The sequence below is a fragment of the Quercus robur genome, chromosome 4 (genome assembly GCF_932294415.1).
Source record: "Quercus robur chromosome 4, dhQueRobu3.1, whole genome shotgun sequence".
Taxonomy (NCBI): domain Eukaryota; kingdom Viridiplantae; phylum Streptophyta; class Magnoliopsida; order Fagales; family Fagaceae; genus Quercus; species Quercus robur.
In genome coordinates this window covers 20,379,953-20,398,930 of record NC_065537.1, presented here as the reverse complement: position 1 = coordinate 20,398,930, position 18,978 = coordinate 20,379,953, and the positions used below count along the sequence as shown (strand labels likewise).

The window sequence follows — 18,978 nt, the reverse complement described above, 5'->3', positions numbered from 1 at the left end:
ATGTAACTTGAGTTCGTGGAGCTTGAGTTCCAAAACGCCACTATAGGTACTTAATATGTCACTATAGGCTTCTTAAAACGCCACTATAGGGCTCCAGAATTTTTTTTTTTTTTTTTTAAACTCGATTTTGAGTAAATTGAATTTCAAAAGAGGGGCATTTTCCTAATTAGTTTGGAAAATAGGGCAAAACACTGAATTGATTTTTTAAAATGGGCAGAGGCCAATTTTCTCCTTTGTTATATATATATATATATATATATATATATATATGAGTTCAAGTTACACCTGGTGTAACTTCATAAGAGTTACACCTTTTGTGAACCATTGATTACTATTAAATCTAAGGGTCAAAAAACACTCATAGTAATGTTATTATTACTCTCTAGAAATTAGTAATTTAGGCATTAACTCTTCTTATTAAAGAAAAGAAAAAACAGCATTAACTCTTTTTTTTTTTTCTTCCATATCATCATCTTCTTCCTCTTGTCTTTCATTTTGCACTATACTTTCAGGCCTCCACCATTCGTAAAATTCTCAATATTAAATTGTAAATACAAGCTATCTTTATTTTGTTTTAATAAACATGATTACCATTTTGCAAATTCATTTATTATGGAGGGAGTATCGTTTTGCCATTACTTAACCACAGTATATGGTATGAAAAAAGGAGAAATTTTTTTTTCATCCATTTGAGTTTTGGCAATACCATGAATAAAATTTTTCATGAGGGTTTTAGAAATAATTAGTCTCAACAAAATACTATGTCCGCCGGTTGTTCTATAATGCTCAGACAAACATTCCTTTCCTCTTCTGGATTTGGGAGAACCCGCTTTGCCTCTGGCTCTGCGCTCATCTTCTTCTTCTCTCACACACACAGACGTAGGTTTAGCAGAATTGTCAAGAACTCAAGATTTCTATTGGCGAGAGGAAAAGTTGAATTTTTTATTATTCAAATTGCAGTGCTCCTAGAATAGTGAACTATGAATATGAAGTATGAACTCAATAAAGTTGAATAAAAGAGATGCCTGTCGAGGAAGGAAAAAAGAATCAACAGGCGATATTGTACTAAAGTGAAGAATGGAGCCAATATTGTCAATGTGACCCACTTTTTCGAATAAATAAATGGTTTTTCCATTTTTTCCTAACAAATAAATAAATGCTGTTTTTTTTTTTTTTTCTCCCTTTAATAAGAAGAGTTAATGCCTAAATCATTAATTTCTAGGGAGTAATAATGACACTATTATGAGTGTTTTTTAATCCTTAAATTTAATAATAATTAATGGTTCACAAAAGGTGTAACTTGAACCTATCTCATATATATATATATATATATATATATATTTGGATACTCCTACATTTTTGTGAAAGTTGGGAGTTAATTTGTCTTATTTAAAAGAAAACTTGACAAAAATCAATTGATATCTTTTTTTTTTTTTAATTTATTAAAAGGGATTACTGGTATAACAGAGGGGAAACTTTTTTGTTAAATGAAACTGAAAAGAGCCCAAAAACCCAAATAAAAAATTGCCTCCTTTTTCTTTTGTGTTCTCTAAGGCTAGGGTACAAAATTTTCACTGCTTTTTTTTTCTTTTTCTTTAAAAAAATTGTTTTTGTGACATACTGTCATTAATGCATGATAAAATAATATTAACAATGTAAAAATGAGTGTACCCCTGTTACAATCTATGAGCTTAAGAATGTGTGAGAAAGTTGATTCCCAAATTTGTTTGAATTTCTTGATCCTTCCACAACGCGGACGATGTCATTGCTTTGGTCATGTAATTTATCACTGTAGTATTTCTTACTGAGTTGGTGTTGCGTCTTTGTCCCCTTTTTTTTTTTTTTTTTTTTTTTTTTTTCTATGAACTGTTTTCTTTAAAGCTTTTCTCTATTTTCTAGTAAGTTAGTCTATAACCTATGTCAAAGAGGAGTTATTATTAGTCATCCAATTGGGCTGTTGAGGTAGGTAATCAATTTGCCTTCTTTGGGATTATAGTTATAAGCTTAGATATGTTAAGGGAAAAACTTAGACCCAGTCTGTACCTTAGGTTTTTCATTTAAAATTAAGACACCTGGCTAATTTATGTCTGTACCTTAAATTTTCCTTTTAAAATTAAGACATTTGGCTACTTTAATGGAAGCATTAAACACCATTAAAACTTAAGATACATTCTATTTCCCAAGAAGGAAGAAAAAAAAAGGAAAAAAAAAAAAGAAGGCCCTTGCTTCTTCCCTTTCATTGAACTCAAGGAACGACTTTCTCGCCTTGTCGGCCCCTACTTCTATATTTGCTAGAAATCAAGCACCCAAACCGCCTTCAACTTAAATCAAATAATTTTGGTAGGGTTGCTTTGATAGAATTTGCGGTGGGCTTGGAATATGAATAGATAATTGCAATCAAAGCTTCCAACAAGGGAATGAACGCATCAAAGAACCTAAAAGCGCGAGACCTAGAATAATCGATCTAACCCTCCTAATATTTGTATTGAAAGTGATTGATTCAAACCACCATTGACAAATTCCAACCAATGAAGCAAAATTGAAATAGAACTCAAATTGAAATAAAACTCTTATTCAACTAAAACACGAAGAGAGTAAAAATCTAAAACGTAAATTCAAATGGAGAGATAAGAGTGAAATAGTGCTTGGGTTGCAATGGGTTTTTCACTCTATAGGATTTTTGTATGGTTATCTTATCTAGAGATCTCAAGTTGGATATTTAAAGATCCACAAAAGTTGCCAACGTTTATTTTAGTTCCTACAAATTAGGATATGAACGTTAAAGACTCTAACGTTTATTTAAACGTTAAAATCAAATCTCTTATCCACCTCACTGCCCCCACTCACAACTCATTATCCCTGAGAAATCTCAACTGCATATTTGACCATATCAATCCCCACACAGCCAATCATGGCCAAAACATGCAATTCCATTATTCAAACAATTTTATTAATAATAATCATCTCATATACAATATTGTGTAAGGTAATTTCTTTTGAGAATTACACACATACACATTCTGGGTTATTTAACCACACAATTCAACATCCATATTGTGGGCTATTTGGCCACACAATCCAACAACCAATTCAAACCTAGTTTACTTCAAATTCTTCAAACCAAGAAAGATCATTGAACCAGTAGACCTTCAAACTAGCAAATACATCATGCTAGCAGCAAATCGTACTAGATTATTCTTGTACTAGTACACCTCTCCCACCTTCCAATGTCTATCCATCAACGAAGGCCTTAAAGGGAAAGAGAAAAGGCTCGGGTATCTCACAGTGTGGGAAATCAAATGCATTCTAACGTAGTTTATTTTTTCTGTTGAAGTAGCCAAACATCTTAATTTTAGGAGGGAACCTAACTTACACAAAGTACTATATCTAAGTTTTGCATTTGTTAAGAAAGTGATTTGATGATTAGTTCAAGGTCAAGCTAGCATGTAGAAAATTTAATAAAGAATACAAAAAATTAGATAAAAAATGTGTTAGGACATATGTAATTCACTTGTTAGGAACATATGTCACTATTTTATGTAATTGGCTAATCTTTTGACAAAACGCACTTTACTTATATTTGGATAGATCTAGGATATGTTTAATACTTCAAGAAACTATGTTTCAAGATCAAGTGTTAAAAACATACAAGTCTGTCCAAGAAACAAACTGAAGAAGTGCCTGTCATTAAAGCTCGGCCGTTAGCTATCCATCAAGCTTAAGAAGTTGTTCCAGCCCCGTGGCTCGACAGCATCTCGACAGATAGGTATTTGTCGAGTTTTATGAAAAATAGAATTCCAATTCTGTTTTGACTTAATCCGTGATTATGTATTTGGGCTTTCTTTTCTCACAGCCCTAGACATATAAAAGGATTGTTTTAAGGGCCGTCAAAGTGTTCACAAGTTGCACAAGTGTTGAGCAAAGTTGCTATGTTTGTGCACCGTAGGGTTTTGTGACCAAGCATCTTCTTGATCTTCATCGTTGGGATGAACTGAAGAATTTTGCTGCCAACAACCTTCTCTAGTTGGTGATTGAAGTTGCGTACTGGGATCCGTGCAATTGGTTAGTCACGTACTGAGAGCAATGCATTGCAAGGAGAGATTGTCACTACAGAACAATTCCAATTGGGTATTGGGGTAAGGGTTCAACAATAGGTTGGTATAAGGTACTGGGATTCCTTTACTTGTAACCGCTTGTTGTGATAATAGTGGAATTTCAGGAGTGGTGATTTTATCACCCGATGAGGCTTTTGCCGTGTAGGTTTTCCCCATTCGTAAACAAATCATCGTGTTAAGTTATTTTCCGTTACATAATTAGTTTAATTGGTGATTTGTTTGTGCTACCACGCATTTGCATGTTAATTTGATTAATTAATAAACTTGGCTAATTAATCAATTAATTTATCACGAGGGGTCAATTCGTTTTTGGCCTATCAAGTGGTATTAGAGAAGCATGAGAAGATGTATAGGTTGGCCTCCAAGAAACTTAGTGATGTGGAACTTGAGCGAGAAGAGCTTTCCACAAAGTTTGATGAAGCTAATCAGATTATTGGTGCATTGAGGTTTGAAAATAATTTCTTGGCTAAGAAGACTAAGAAGCTTGAAGCGAAGCTGTTTCAAGTCAAAGTTCAATTGGAGAGGACTTCAAGTGCAAAGCTTGATGAGATGCTCAGTCTTTAGAAATATGCTTCTAATCGAACCGGTTTAGGGTATGGTCTCTTTTCCTTTAATACTGCTTCTACTAGTACTATTGTTTTGTTCCTCCTAGTAATAATGTTGAAATTGAGAACAATGATGTTAAAATTGATTTAGCTAGTTAGAACATAGACAAGGGTAAATCTATCTTAGGAGCACCACCTAAGCAAGATAAGAAGGAAGCTAAGAACCCTAGGGCTAAGAAGGCTAACTCTCAAAAGCCTAAGTAAAAGAAGCAGCATCTCTGTCATCATTGTGGAGTTGCCTGTCATACTCGACCAAATTGCTATAAGTGGCTAGCCACTCAACAGAGCAACAGCATGATAGCATCTGGAAGCCAGAATCAGCTTCAATCCTCTCTTGCTCCTCTTGGAGATCTTCTCAAAGCCCTCATGTTCTATACAAACTTGAATGGTTTTAATTCTTTCCCTTCACCGCTGGTTCAAGGATTTAATCAAAAGAAGGTTCTTCCAAGGTGTGGAAGGAAAAGGGTTCCAAGTGATTCTATCACTTTCTTCTCTCTCTTTGAGTTTTTTGTTTTTGCATAACTTGTGTGTGATAAGAACGCAAAATGTCATATTTTTATCCCTTAATGTTTAGTCTTTTATATTTATTTGGTACCTAAATGTACTCATTATTTTTATATTTTGATTTAGGATGCAAATGGAGGCATTAAGTGCAAAACGTAGTTAATTGGGCGATTCTGGATAGCTTTGACAATTCTTCGTAATCTAGGCATAACTTTCTCATCCAAGCTCCAATTGAGATGATTCAAGATTCTGTGGAACACCAAGACAAATCTCTACAACTTTCATGCTTTGAGTTTTGAGAGATACTGGGTGAATCAAGTTCAAAATCGGGCTTGAAGTTACTGCACCTGCATTGCTGACGTTCTGGAATGTTCCTTTGCCTGAAATTCTAATACGCGGATCTAATGCGGTTTATTTTTGGAAGCTTCCAGATCTGGTGCACGAAATTTCCAACTGAAAAACACCACTTTCCTAGTTATATTAGGACTTTGTTTTATTTTTAATATTTTTCCTTAATTAGTTAGATTTGAATATTATTATTGAGAATATTTTTAGGAGATTTTGTAGGCTTGGGAAAGGGGGAATTAACGTGTAAAAGGGGGAGGAGAAATCAGAATTGGACACACACACACACGCCTCTCTCTCCCCTCTTCTTTGATTTTCTCCTTTGAGTTTTCATCATGGCCCTGTGTGGCTAAAACTTTTATACTTGGTCGAAGGAAACTGAAGCCTCAGAATCAATAAAACTATGAGATCTAATTTTTTTTTTATTGTTCAATTTATGCTTTGAATATCGGATGTTCTTCTGTGCCTATTTCATGATTGTCTCGTTTAATTACTAGGAGGCCTACTAGTTTATTATTCGCTGCAATCTACTGCTAGGTTAGATATCAAATCTGTAATTGTTTGATCTCTCTAACTTGTGAAGCAACCAAGATTTAATGATTTGCTGCATCATAAATTATTAGATCTTAGGAAGAATGCTCGACTAAATTAAATGCAACCGCTTGTGTTTGTGTTGTTTAGCTTCATCGATCTCTCTAGTTCTTAAGGCTGCTACTAAATTGAACCTTTAGCGCTTGTCTTGGGTTGTTTAGTAGTTAGGGTTAATTAGATCGCTTGTTTTCTAATTAACTACGACTAAGGAGAGGTAGGAAAATAGTTCCAACGGTGAATATTCAAAGTGTAAATTGATATATACTTGCATCGATGATCAGTTGTAAAATTCCGATGGTGGATGTTGACTTAAACCAAAGTTTGTTCTTTTAATTAATTTCAATACTTTAATTTGAATTGTTCCTTAGTTGTTTTTTGTTTTTTTCCTTAAAATTTTTTTCATTATACTCCACCTCCCCCCTCCTTGTTCACGTAACATAAAACTAGGCTAAATATTCTCCGTGAGAACGATCCTCACTCACACTACTACATATATTTTTAGGAGTATAGGTTTTATTTTTGGTTGCCTACGACAGCACACCAGTGTGTTTTGCTTTTGTTTGTCAGTCTAGTTTTATGCTTTTCTTTGTTTAACATGTTTTTGTTTGGTTATTTTTCAGTTTTGCTTTATTTTGTTTTTCAAATAAAAATAAATAAAAAATTGAAAAATCAGAAAAATACAAAAACAGTGTGTGTTATGTGTACATTGATACTTGTGTACCTTGGATGGTCATTGAAACAAAGTTCTCTAAACTTTGTATCTTTTGTAACTTAGATGAGCATCTCTATACACAACTAAGCAAATGAGCTTTGTGGCTCTTGTTTGTAATGAGTAAGATTAAGTTATCTCTTATACTTAACACTCGTATCACTCTTTTTGACGGGAAGGACTAGAAAATCCTAAGAGAAAAGCATAAATAACCATCTCATCACTGTTACCCGCCAATCATAAAATGACATCTGTATGCTTCGGCATAGCAAAAGTGTGATGTCAATGACATTTGTGTGCTTCGGCATAGGAAAATTGTAATGTCAAATGCTTAACATAATTGGGTATTTCTTTTCTATCTCTTATATGTCCATGCATAATTTGCTTAAAAAGAAAAATATGCAAAGAAAAATAAAAAGCAAAAAAATCAAAATGTTTTTAATATGATTGCAAGCATGTATACTAGGAGATGTAAGAGTTATAGGATGTACCTCGAAGGTGATAGTCCCCATCAAACAGTTATTATTGTGTGTGAGTTAAAGTGATTTTCTCATATCTCAAATCGTCATAACATGTATACACTTATGCAATCTTGCGATGTTTTGCACACACAACACGAAATATTCTTTGCTACTCTTGATACATGTGCTGGTACAATGTGATTTGGCCATCATAAGGTTTTATATGTGTTAATGTATGCTCACTAAACTGTCTTAATTTGTTTTTGAAATATAAAATTGGTTAGACGTGTTTAATGTGTGTGTGTGTGTGTGTTTTTAGGATCATTGTGCTTAAAATTGTTGTTGAGAGATGATTTTGAGAGCTTAAAATGTTGATTGGATCCTTGGTTAAGTTGCATGCTGTGTTTTTCCCTTCTTGAAAAATGGTTTTTAAGCAATCTCGACACCTCCTCAACACCTGGCTATCTGTCGAGCTCTTAAGCTTTTTCTTATCACAATCTCGACAGATCCTCGACAGCTAGGTGGATCAATCAAGAAAGTTCTTGGACCCTCGATAGCTTCCCGATAGCTGGTGGATTGATCAAGATTCTCTTCTTATGTCTTTGCTTTGTACCTCGATAGCTATATCTATCAACGTTGTTTTTCTCGACACCTTCCTCGACAGATGGCTCGACACCTCTCGATACCTTTATCTATCGAGAATTACTGAGGATCTATATATATGTTCTTCACAATCCGGTTCTTATTTTCTCGATCTCTCTCGATCTATCTGTGCCTATTCAACTTCCAAACACTTTCTTCTCACTCCAAACCTTCAACCGACATGATTTTTGGCCTTTCCTTGCTTCAAATCACTTGGTATGATCTCTTTTTCTCTCATTTTACATGCATTTCATGTTTTGAAACCTAAGTTTTGGGGTTTTTGAAAAATTTTGGGGGTTTTCAAAATTGATGAGTTATTGTTGAAATTTTTGGGTTGGGTTATGCTTATGTGAGTTTAAAATCTCATAAATTGCATTCCATATGCATTATAACTGTATTTTCATGCATTTAGTTGTGTGTTGTACATGTTAAACTGTTTGTGTGCTGATAAGATTGGATTGGGTTGAGCCCATGATGCAATTTCCTTTGCATGTCACATGTCCATGCATTCCCCATGCATACGTACTATCTTTTCAATATACTTGCTATATTTGAACTGTTTAAAGCTTTTCTGATTGTCTTTTTCTTCCCCCTCTCTCTCTTGTTTACGTTAGTCGTGTCTATGGCACCAAAGCTTAAATCTGCTCCATCCCAGAACCCTTTGCGTTCTATGGCCTCCACTTCACCTTCTGACCCTACCCCTTCTTCTATTCGGTTCCATGATGAGGATGCCTGAAAGGACTTCTCGGAGAACTTTTCTCGACAAGGTGTTCATTCAGAATGCCGAGTCATTTTGGCGGACTTCGCCGACACTGACCTACCCGATGTCGTTCACAGTCGGAGTTGGGAGTCACTATGTGACATCCTGGTCACTTGTCCTTCCGTGCTGCTTCAGGAGTTTTACTCCAACATGCATGGAATTGATTCTTCAATTCCTCTCTTTCACACTCGTGTTCGAGGTACAGGCATTTGTGTCACACCGCAGCTTGTTGCAGTTGTGCTTTATGTTCCATGGGTAGAGCATCCTAACTACCCCGGATGTGATCGTCTGAGGATTGTGTCCAAAGATGAGATGATCTCTGTTTTCTGCGAGCACCCTTCTGATTGGGGTGATCATCAGTTTACACCATGTAAGGCCTTTGCTAAAGGTCCTAGATTCATTAACATAGTGATGACTTTTGTTTTACACCCACTCTCTCACTATAACTCTATCACAGAGCCTCGTGCTCGATTTTTGCTTTCTTTGTTAGAGCACTTCACTATAGATTTTCCTTCACATTTTATTCTTTCCATTATAGATGTGTATAGGGATGCAGTTACCCGTGATAAGCTCATTTTTCATTTGGCTATCACGCGGATTTTATGCCACTTTTCTGTTTCTTTTCCCTCTTCCGACCGTTTTTCTGTCATGTGTGCCATAGACGCCACTACCGTTAAACATAGCAAGGCTCAGTTTAGGTCATAGCAGTCAGATTCAGCAACTCCTCCCCCCCCCCCCCCTTCAGCTCCATCCACATTTGCTCCCTCCTCTTCTTCGAGCGATGTGACACTAGGGGATATCATGTCGCAGTTGCAACGCATTAGGTGAACGTTCGTGTTGGTCGTATTGCATGACGGCAGGCGGCCATGGGTGGCTTTGCTCTTGAGACGTCTCCTCCACCTCCTCTAATGGCTTCCGATTCTAAGGATGAGGATGATAATGATGGTGATGATGATGATGCTTCTGATGATGATGAAGGAGATGCTAGCTCTACCGATGAGATGTCTACTTGACACTCTTACCCTTTGTCACTCGTGACAAAAAGGGAAAGTAGTTTTGGGATATGAGAGTAGTCATTCTTAGGGAGAGAGTTAGTATAGGACATTTTGTTAGGGGGAGTGTTGATATTTTTGAGGGATGTAGTGAGGATTACATGTATCTTTTTCTTTTCTCTATTTTAGATACATTTATTCTTGTACATAGGTCTTGTGACCATTATTAATATACATTGTACTTATTTTCTTTATATATTGATGTATGTTTCTTACACATACCCTTACATGTGTTATTTCTTTTCTTTCTTTATACACATGGTTCTTATTACTTGTATGCAATCTATTATTTCTGTTTCACACAAAAATGCCTTGATGAGTTTTGTTTAAAGTGTTTCAGAAATACAAGTTTTCAAAGTCTACTTGCCATAAACTCTCTTCTTGCAAAGTTTTTCAAGAGTTTGTGTTAAGATATATTTTATTGTATTCAACAAGTGAATATGAGTTAAATGATTTATGACTTCTCTCATATCTCATTTGTTTGTTGTGGTTTTGTCATGGATTGCCAAAGGGGGAGATTGTTAGGACATATGTGATTCACTTGTTAGGAACATATGTCACTATTTTATGTAATTGACTAATCATTTGACAAAACGTACTTTACTTGTATTTGGGTAGATCTAAGATGTGTTTAATACTTTAAGAAACTGTGTTTCAAGATCAAGTGTTGAAGACATGCAAGTCTATCCAAGAAACAAGCTGAAGAAATGCTTGTCATTAAAGCTCGACAGCTAGCTATCCATCGAGCTTAAGAAGCTGTTCTAGCCCCGTGACTCGACAATTGTTCGACAGCATCTCGACAGATAAGTATTTGTCGAGCTTTATGAAAAACAGAATTCCAGTTCTGTTTTGACTCCAATCCATGATTATGTGTTTGGGCTTTCTTTTCTCACAACCCTAGACATATAAAAGGATTATTTTAAGGGTCGTCAAAGTGTTCACAAGTTGCACAAATGTTGAGTAAAGTTTGTTCAAGCAAATTGTGACCGGAGACAGAATTTGTCCTAGTTCATCGTTCTTGAAGAAGTTGTTGTGTTTGTGCACTGTAGGGTTTTGTGACCAAGCATCTTCTTGATCTTCATCGTTGGGATGAACTGAAGAACTTTGTAGCCAATAACCTTCTCTAGTTGGTGATTGAACTTACGTACTGGGATCCACGCAATTGGTTAGTCACGTACTAGGAGTCGTGCATCGAAAGGAGAAATTGTCACTACAGAACAAATCTAATTGGGTATTAGGGTAAAGGTTCAATTGTAGATTGGTATAAGGTACTAGGATTCCTTTACTTGTAACCGCTTGTTGTGATAATCAAGAGTGTTTTCCCCATTCGTAAACAAATTACCGTGTTAATTTATTTTCCGCTACATACTTAGTTTAATTGGTGATTTGTTTGTGCTACCACATGTTTGCATGTTAATTTGATTAATTAATAAACTTGGCTAATTGATCAATTAATTTATCACAATGGGTCAATTCGTTTTTGGCCTATCAAGATGGAGTAAATTAGTTTATTTTTTCCAATACACTGAATTGAATTTTAAATTAAATCCTATATTTTAAAAATATTTCATTAAAATTCTCAATTGTTTAAAGGGAAAAGTTAACAGATATCACAAGAGCATTAATCTATGAAATATTCTAGAAATTTTTCATAGGAAATGAAAAAAGTAACTAATTTTTTTAACTTTTTTATTTTTTATATTTCTCAAAAAAAGGGTATCAAAAGCATTCTTAAAATGGTATATTAACAAATGTCCTAAGGGAACTTGTCTTATATTTCACATGGTACTTTTAAAGTGTCATATTTAAGTGCATTTCAGGAAAGAAAATTTAAAACCAATCAAAACTAAGAGATCTATTTGTGCAATGTCTTCAAGAGTTTTAGTTTTAGTTAGACTGATTTTTTATGCAATTGAGTAGAATGTACATAGGTCATTCATCTACTCTTTATGGTTTCATAACGGATTACCGAAGAGGGATTTTTAAGGTCAAATGTTATACGTGTTAGCTAATTCAAGTCAAAACTTATTTTTATTGTAATTAAGTTGTTAGGTTTAAGTATTCACATTGAAGACACAAGAAAACAACTCAAGAATCTACTCAGAAGAATAGAAGATATGTTGTCTTTATACCATACTCAATTACGACTTATTGATAGAGATTCATTAAACCTCGATAGCAGTATCGATACCACTCGATTGAAAAAAAAAAAAAAAAAAAAACATGGTTTTTTAGAATTCTATCTAATTCATTTGATGATGTGGCAACCTAGGTATCAGTGCATTAGGATTTACGTTGACTTCATTTGTATTTTCAAGAGCCATCATCATATTAGATTTGAGAGGAGAACATTACACACTTGGAGAACTAGCTACGGATTTGTTCGCCTAGGTTTTTTCTCTAAGTTGAGTTCTTGGAGCATTGGAGATTAAGTGTTCCTATTAAAATCTGCATCAACATCTTTAACAATCAAAAGTGTTTTATGTGAAGTCATACATGGATTAGGTATTTATGCATTGAATAGATCCTATGAAAGAGTAGTCCAATTAGGTTCGAGCTGCGTTCAAATAGCATGAGTAAGTTCTACAATAGGTAGCTACTTCGTGATTGGGGTTTATATTCCTTGTAGTTGTTATTTCAAATTTTTGTAATGGATTCTTCAAGGTTTTCTCCATCATGACCAAATCACCTTAGAGCATAATTTACTATCGCTTCACTTAGACTTTGGTAATGTGGTTATGCTCATCACTTATATAATTGGACTGTTGCATAATTTGACTAATTAATTAAATTGGGTATTTGACTAATTTAACCAATGTTAATTTTAGCCCAACAAAACACGTTTGGGGTCAAAATGTAATTTTAGAAAAGGTTGGAGTAAGAATGCAATCAATTGTTAATTCATCTCCATTGTTGTTGCTATATACATTTTTTTTTTTTTTTTTTTTTTTTGGGATGACAATTGTAGGTGAAGAATGGTGAGAGATGAATAATAACTTGATAGAGGTTATTGTAGGTGAAGAACAGTGAGAGATGGATAACAACGATGTTTTGAAGTTAAATCAGATACTCCTTATTTGTTTTCATGGGATTTGTGAGATCTCAGAGTTTGATTGATTTTGGGTTTCCTAGTAAAATTGAAATACCTCAATTTGGTTCTTAGTAAAATTGGTGTTAGGATGTGAGTGACAAGGGTATAATTGCTAAGATTTTCTAGTGGTTGGTGTCTTTATCTTATAATTATTGGAGTAATTCATGAATTAGACATTGTGGGGAACGGGTTAGTTATTTCAATCCCCCATCGTGTTATTTTTTATTTTATATACAAAAAAATTGTCTTTTTATTTTCAAAAAACAAATGTGGTAGTCTATGTGAAACCCAAGTTGCATAAAATAATATTTTATTTCCACCATTAACCTCATCGTTATTTTCTATCCATCTCTTAATGGTAAAGACTAGTTTGACACAATACCAAAAGGTTATGGATAAAACTAACGCAATTTTAACATTAGGGAGTATAAAATGTAAAAGTTAAGGACATTAATGGTAATAAAAACTTATTTTTTAAGTAATCTTTTTGTCGTTTTTATTTTCAAAATCCATCAGTTCAAAGGTTTACGTTTATATATAATGAGCATGTACACTACAAAAAAAGAGTCTAGCGAGGGTAAAATGCCCTCGCAAAAATTCAAATATCGTCGCAAAAGGCTATTAGCGAGAGCATGTGACCCTCGAAGGCCGTCATATTTGCTCTTGTTGTTAAACGAGATTTTGCGACCATGCCTTCACAAATAGATAATTTACGAGAGCAATTTACTGTCGTTATTGAACAAATTCGCCTTCACAAATATATTACCAAATGACGAAAAATGTCAACGATTTATTTTTAGCAAAGGGGAGTAGTTGTCGTTAACAACTATTTGTGAGGACTTTTATACCCTCGCAATTAGTTATTTGCAAATTTCAAATTAACGACATACTTTTTAGAGACAAATAATGTCGTCTTTAAAATTTATTTGTGAGGGCTTTTAGCCCCTCGCAATTAATTAAGAATAATAGTGACGACATTAAGCTATCGCTTAAAATGTTTTTGCAAAGGATTAAGTGACATCACTATTCTATAAATTACGAAAGACTTTGTCGTCACTATAAAATTATTTATGACCAAATTTTTATGTCATCGATGATAATATTTTATATAATTTTTGAAATATTTTATTATTTATTTATTTTTAATTATTTTATATCATTTTTTTTAACTATCATGTTACAATAGTTCAATAGTTACTAAAAATTGATCAATTGAAAGATAAAAATTCATATAAGTTCTAACTTTAAAATATAGAATATACAAAGAAATCCTGAAATTAAACCTTGTTTTAAACTTAAACAACTAGAATTATGACAAAATCTATACTAGTCTTCCTCTGAGTTACCCTCCAAGCTATTTTCAACCTCCCTCATGTTATTGATTGAGTTGTCCTCTTCATCTCTACTAGTACCATCCTTAAAAAAAAAAAAAACAAAAAAACAAAATGGATCTCCAAGAACTGCAAAATGGGATTGGGGAACTAAAAGTCTGGAAGTATTTAAGATGCAGTAGATTGCTTCAAATATGAAATGAGGTCAGCCCGATCCTGTGGCTTCTTCGGCCCGGGGAATACCATCTTAGTCCCAGGAATGTACTGCACAAACAAAAACAAAAAACAAAAAACAAAAGAATTAGGCCATGTTTGGTTTATCAAAGTTACAACAAAACACTTCAATGCATATACTCACACCAAAAGAATTTATCACACACAAATGCATATACTTGCACCAATGAAAAACCGCTCTCTAAAACATGCAAGGCGATATTCCCAAAGTAAGATAAACTATCTTCAGTTTACTCTCTCTATTGCATACACACACATGCAAGGTGATCATTGCATTTTCTAACATTATGGCAGTGTCTTTTATATTGAGTTGATTCATACCTTTTTGGGGTTCAGCAAGTAATCATACGATGTCTTTTCCTCCCAATTGACAGCCATGTTCTTGTTAGCAGCTGAATAGGAGTACCCGAAGTTGTACCAAATTGCCTTCCGAACAATCCATTCAAATTGGGACCTGAAAATTTAGAACAGTTTTATACACAACTCCAAAACTTTCAAGAGAGTAGCGATCACAATAGCTTTCAAAAAGAAGCAAGCAGAAAAAATTATAAAGCATATTTACAAAACTTATTAATATACTAACAAGTGCATCTGCATGTAGTTATATCCATAAGACACGTTACTTTTCTCAGAGCATTCATCAAAAGAAAGAAAAAGCCATAGATAGTTTGTTTTTTGTACAATTTAAATCAGTGCCCAACCTAGTAATGAAATCCTTGAAATAGCAAAATATTGTGAATTTTAGCAAACTTGAAACATGTTCTCCACAACACCCATCACAACGTCCAATAATGCAATGTCCAACAATCTTAGCTCGGACAAGAAATTTCTCATTAAACAACAAATCAGAGAACAACTTAAAAATCCAAATAACATACAAAATAGTTTCATAATTCATTTCTACTTATAAATAAAAACAAATATGGAAAAGTCCATATCTTCTAAAATCAGCATCTAAAGCCTTACACACCCACCAACGAGTAAGTTTTGCGGGTAAGAATCACTCCAAATCTAAAGTCTTACACATCCATAAAGTGACATATACTTAAGTTATAACATAAAATATGTATAACAATAAAACACAATGAGTTTAATCATTAATCTCATATCCAAAGATCGATAAACATCCCGCATCAACAAGCAAAAGTGGCCACCTTTAAGCTACCTATTTTTATTGGGTCTTCATAATATACACAATAATCAAAAATCAATCTTACTTTCTTTCTTTTTTTCAAAATTATATTTTTATTTCTCCAACTCTTTCAAAATTATATTTTTAAGATTGCTTGACAATTCCCATATCACTAAACAGCCTTCTAAAATAAATTCCAGCTCAAAAAACTGTTTCTATTCAGAGAATAACATAACAGAAATAAAAATTTCTTCTTTTTTATTTTTTTTCTTCAACTTTCTAAGTAGCCAAACAGATCACTCGAATCAAAACCAGTCAGATCTAAGCAAATTTCATTTCAACTACATCCTCATAATTAACAAAAAACAGTTCATTCAACCCAAACAGATCTCAAAAGATCAAAACCACACAACAAAAATCCAATACACATGAGCTAAAGTCACAAACTTTGAATTATCACTCAAATCCAAACGCGCCGCAACCAAATCGAATACATATAAAAATCATTACAAATAAATAAAAAAATCAGGAAAAAGTGAATACCTTGCTTGTGACTAGCACCTTTGTCAACGGTGTGGCACTGGCCCTAATGTTTTTAATAATAGACATGTGACAAACTTATGCAAGTTAAAAGACAAAATTTTCAAATCATTTATTTAAGCTAAGGATCCAATAGAAGGCCCTAATGTTTTTAATAATAGACATGTAATAGAACTTGCTACTTCTATTCTACTTTAAAAACCAGAGATTTTGTAGAGTTGTATACAATTATTACCTCCCCCAAGATAGACCCTAGCAAACCATAACGAGAATTTGTCACACCATCAAGATCCATAGGTCTTGTCTATGTGAATGCCCTCCTAGGTACACTACATAAGACTGAAGTATGAAAGTAATTTAAGGCCATTAATGGCACATATATATATGAAATCTACTCAAATGGAATATTAGAAAAATAAATGAGATAGGAGAACTTGCTAGACTACAGTTAAGATTGGATATTATTTTTTGCAATAAACAAATACAATCCACCCTTTAATCCCTGAAGTTTCTATTATATTGCTACCAGTCACATTATGGGGTCCCATTTCCTTTGACTCAAAGAATTTCATGTCATGTCTAGCATAGCCATAGTCACACATACATATAGAGTACCTAAAATTTTTTTAGAAAAAAATACAGCATGTAGAGTATAAACATCCTTAACACGACTCAGACAACATTCATTGCCAAAGAAAGTACTTAGCTTGTAAAGTATCATAGCCTATTGATGAAATCAGATACTTGGTGACAAATAACAAGTACAAATAGTCTACAAAATAAAATCCATGCAAAAGATGACCCACTAATTCATTGCATCAGATACTTGGTGACAAATAACAAGTACAAAAAGTCTACAAAATAAAAATTATGCAAAAGATGACCCACTGAGTGCTTGCCTTACACACACAACACCAAGTGATCAATGGTATACTCCCCTTAACAAGATTGCCTATGGTCAAATTTTTGTTAGCACTACTGCCACACAAAGAACCTGGCTCAACGCCTTCCTTCACCAAGGACAGAGGTTAAAGAGAGAAGAGAGCACCACCACCACTTTGCAGTCAAGAGGCCTAATCAGTGCCATCCCTTTAATCTAACATAACAGTGACTACCAATGCTACCAAAAAATGAAGGTTTTTTTTTTTTTTTTTTTTTTTTTTTACTGTTAAGTTGCACTGTTGCAGACGCACTAGTGAGTCTAGAATACACAACCTCACCCACCACCTAGCTCTTACGAGGGAAGCCCGTGCCATTTTAGCTCCCTTTGTTATGTTCCAAAAAAATAAAAAATTACAGAATTTGCTTTCACACTTTGTTTAAAGATCTGGGTGCATAACAAATTTACACAAGGGGTTCCTGTTAATTAATTCAAACTTCCCCAACAATTTTTTGCCCAAGACAAGAAACCCAACAAAACAAAACAACATAAGCAAAAACTTGCAATGCAGCTAACGAAACTAAAAAACTTTCTTCAGTTCTACTTGGAGAAGAATATGGATAAACCCAGAAACATAAACAACAAAACTCTTCTCAAGGTAACCAAAATCACAACTTCAGTAGCACCCATTATCAAAATTCAAAATTTGCAATGAAAATAATAAACAATCAAACAAGTTAGGAACAAAAAACAAGTAGTAAGTGGTAAAGTTTGTGAAAAAAAAAAAAAAGAATACCAGCAGGAAGGGTGCCACGGCGATTGAAAGCAATGCACTTCATGACCCCATGTTCCAAATACTCTTCTATTACCCCATGGAAAATCTCCTTGCAGTGGATCTTTACACAAAAAACACGTATATACAAAAAAAATTATTATAATTTCAAGACTAAATTTCTGGCCAAAATAAAAAATATTTTAGAGAGAGAGAGAGAGAGAGTGGGGACTCACCGATTATGGGTGCGTTCATGTTGTTGATTATTGTATTTCAGAGCCAGGGGTTTAATTACACAATTCCTCAGGTATAATATCAATATATCACAAACTTAAATAAAATCAAAGCAAATAAAAGCACAAAACATGCAAAAAAGTTTTGGGATTCGTATACCTTCAGGAGCGTTTTGGGCGGCTGAGGGAGGGGAAGAGTCTGGGGATGGCCGTGGTGGCTGTGGTAGAGGTTGTTGGTGTCTGCGGCAGACGGTAGTACCGATTATATCGGCCCGATTCCCAGTGGAGATGAAGGATGATGATGACGAGATGGACAGTGTAAAGCCTTAGATCGGAGGAAAGCGACGGCGTGATGGACAGTGATTCGAAGGTAGGCTGATCGGCAAGGGAGAGAGAGGGAGAGTTAGAGAGAGTGAGCTCTAATTTTTTTTTTTCGTGACTGAGAGAGAGAGAGAGAGAGAGAGTGTGTGTTTTGTTTAAGTGAGCACATGTGGGAGACCAAAAGATAATTTAGTGGGAACCCTGAATTTTCTTAGGCGGTAGGGGTGTGCTCGGTTCGGTTTCGGTCGGTTTGTATAGGTATGGCCAACCGAAACCGAATATTTCGGTTTGTGAAATTCTCAACCGAAACCGACTGAAATGGCTGGAAAACCATCGGTTTCGGTGTATATCGGTTTCAGTCGGTTTCGGTCGGTTTTCGGTTTTCCAAAGAGAGGGTTATTGAGATTTTCAAAACCCTAAATTTAATCACATATAAAAAACAAATAGAGTAACAGAGAGAGAGCTGTTCAACAAATCAGAATGACAGAGAAAGAAAAATTTCCAACAATATTTGTTCAACAATTTACAGTATTACATACAGATTCCAACAAAAAATTTCCAGACAGAACTTTACCGTTGCTGCACCATAGCAGGAGCCTACCACCATGCTTGAGTCTACCACCATGTCTCTGTAGTGAATTGAAGAAAGAACAGAGACAT

General features: G+C 34.4%; 1 pseudogene; it reads right to left on the bottom strand.

The window, feature by feature from the left end:
- Positions 1-14,085: 14,085 nt before the first annotated feature.
- On the bottom strand, positions 14,086-18,485 carry LOC126720821 (cytochrome c-like; annotated as a pseudogene).
- Positions 18,486-18,978: the final 493 nt, after the last annotated feature.